The 2,717-nt window shown below is 45.1% G+C and overlaps 1 pseudogene; it reads left to right on the top strand.

Annotated features, from left to right (window-relative positions):
* Positions 1–574: 574 nt before the first annotated feature.
* On the top strand, positions 575–2,153 carry LOC110107564 (annotated as a pseudogene).
* The last annotated feature ends 564 nt before the right edge of the window (positions 2,154–2,717 follow it).

The raw sequence follows: 2,717 nt of genomic DNA, 5'->3' as shown, positions 1-2,717 counted from the left end.
GGAGAACGAAACAGGCAACCAAATATTAGATCCACTCATCATCGTCCGGATTGCATACGAAAGACAACCCCAACAAAAAACGTGGACCGAGTAGGCCAACCAAAAGACCAAAACCAAAACTCAGACACTATTGAAGACATTAGGAAAAACTTTAAGCTGATCAAGATTTTGCCAAACAATGGTTTTCCCTTTAATAGCAGATTTAATCTTCCGAATAGTGGTAGCAGTCGAAATGTCCAAGGTAGCAAATCTTCGTTCATTATGTGCCCTCCATATATAATAAACAGCATAACAAACAACAAAGAAACCAAAATTTTTCCCATATGTAAAAGTTTCCTCAATATAATAAAAAATCTGTAATAAAGATGGTCTAAGCAGAAATGTGAGGTGAGGAAGCAAAGCAAAGCAGTTATTAAGTTCAATTCGAAAATAAAGATATTAAAACAAAGATCCTGCTTTCTTTTTTTTTTTTTAAATTCGAAAATAAAGTCCGGTGAACAGTTATTAAGTTCACCTGGGGTGATGTCAGTCTGCTTTCCTAAATAAATTACCGGTCCTTAGCACGCCAGTTATAGGAACCCGCAAAATTCCTAAGGTCATATCGGAGCAAGTTCTCTCTCCACTGAAAAAAAAAAAAAAAAAAAATTAGTACCATTTGCCCCCACCATTGCCGCATTAGTACCATTTGCCCCCACCATTGCCGCAGCTTTCCTTCTCACTACCTTCCCTTTTCCGGTGACGGCGGCTGTATTCGGCGAAGAGGCATAGAGCCACTTATGAGTGAAACTATAGAGAAGGTGGGAACCATGGAGTTGAAATACCCCGATGACTTCCGTTCCCCTTTCTCCCTCGAAGTGATGTCGGACCCCGTAAGTGTAGCCTCCGGCGACACCTTCGATCGCTCATCAATCCAGCGCTGGATCGACTCCGGTCACCATACTTGCCCCATCTCTTAGCTTCCTCTTCCTCCCCAATCCGTTCTAATCCCGAATCACGCCCTTCGTTCTCTCATACACAACTACACTCCTATCGCCGGCGGAAAGTGCAATAAACCTCAAATCTCACCGTCGACTGACCCAAGGTTCCTTCTCTTATCCCTCTCCTACCCCGCCTCCAACGCCGCACTTTCTTCGTTGCTCCGCCTCGCCAAAGACGAACTCGACTTTCGCCGCCTTCTTTCCGACTCGGCAGCTCCTTCCATTCTCCTTCGCCACGTCGCCTCTCAGGACTCCCCTGACCTGCAGGACCTCGCTCTCCGTATCCTCATCTACATCTCCCTCGACGGCGATGACGCCCGCGTCGGACTCGTCTCGGACGGTGCCATCGACTCACTTGCTCAAGCCCTAGCCGCCGGTGGACCCAACGCTTCCCTCGCAGCCACTACTCTAACCAGCCTCGCCGTAGTTGAGGTCAATAAGTGCACCATCGGCGCTCACCCTTTCGCAATACCAGCCCTTTCGGTCCTCCTTCGTAACGGCAAGGCTCGAGATCGCCGGGAAGCTGCTACTACGCTGTACGAGCTCTGCAAGTTTCCGGAGAATCGCCGCCGTGCGGTGCGTGCTGGGGCGGTGCCGGCCCTGGTTTACTTTGCGGGAGATGGCTCAGAAAGGGCTGTTCAGGTTCTGAGTTTGATTGCGAAGTGTAGAGAAGGAAGGGATGCCATGGCTAATGTCGATGGGTTCGTTAGGGTTTTGGCTGGAGTTTTGGTGAAAGGCACCGGGAGAGGGATCGAGCATGCACTTTTGGTGCTGAACTTTGTATGCTCTGATATTGAGAAGGTAAGATGGGAAGCAAAAGAAGAAGGGGTCCTGGAGATTTGTTTGGTGCTTGTTGAAAAGGATGATGGGAAGATTGGGAGGAATGCTTTGACTTTGGCTAGAACTATTGAGAAGGGAGAATTTGTTGGTTTAATGTGAATCGCTGGTTTCCATGTTATGGAGATCTTGCGTTGGTGTTATTGATGGGGGAAGCAGAGCAGCTGGGCTTGTATTCAACCTGTAATTGTTAAATGAGTTCTTCCCTGCTTTGAAAACTACTGTATAAAAGGTGATGTTTTCCTTTTGTTTTGGGCTCTACTTCCTCAAGGTCTGTAAAATAAATAGTTTTGTTAATATTGAAAAAGTCATAACTTGTTTTCGTAACAATTTAAACTCTTTTCATGGAAGCAACCATATTTACCCTGCATATTCCTTAATTGCTGCAATTGAGTGGCTACTTCACCTTCCGATTTACATCTTGATATGATTGAGGGACATGGTTTTGGTTGGATTTTCTAAGTTGTTCTGGTCCAATTAGGGATTGATCAACGGGATAATCATGGAGTCTAAATTTTATTGCTAAATATAGGCCACGTTATTATTGCTTTGGCTGTGTGCCCTCGATGTTATGGGCACCCATCCCCACCCAATCATTGGACTTTGTGGAGTGGATGCACTATTGTCTGTAATCAACTTAGACCGTCAGGTGTTTTTCTTTGTAACGTTATTGGTATGCCAAAAGAGTGAAAAAAGTTTGTGGTTTTATCTCATTTTAGTGCATAACTTAATTACTATCTCATATTTTAGTGTAAAAGTTGGTATAACTTAATGACTATCTCATATTTTAGTGTATAAGTTGTCTGTTGGATAATGCAGTTTTGATGGAAGTAAGGGCATCTCCAACCGATACGCAAACGAGCGTTTGCCGTGGAGAAGTTCGCTCCAACGGAGCGCGAAATG

Source organism: Dendrobium catenatum, unplaced genomic scaffold, assembly GCF_001605985.2.
Source record: "Dendrobium catenatum unplaced genomic scaffold, ASM160598v2 original_scaffold_96330, whole genome shotgun sequence".
In the NCBI taxonomy this organism is placed as follows: Eukaryota; Viridiplantae; Streptophyta; class Magnoliopsida; order Asparagales; family Orchidaceae; genus Dendrobium; species Dendrobium catenatum.
This window is presented reverse-complemented; position numbering and strand designations above follow the sequence as displayed.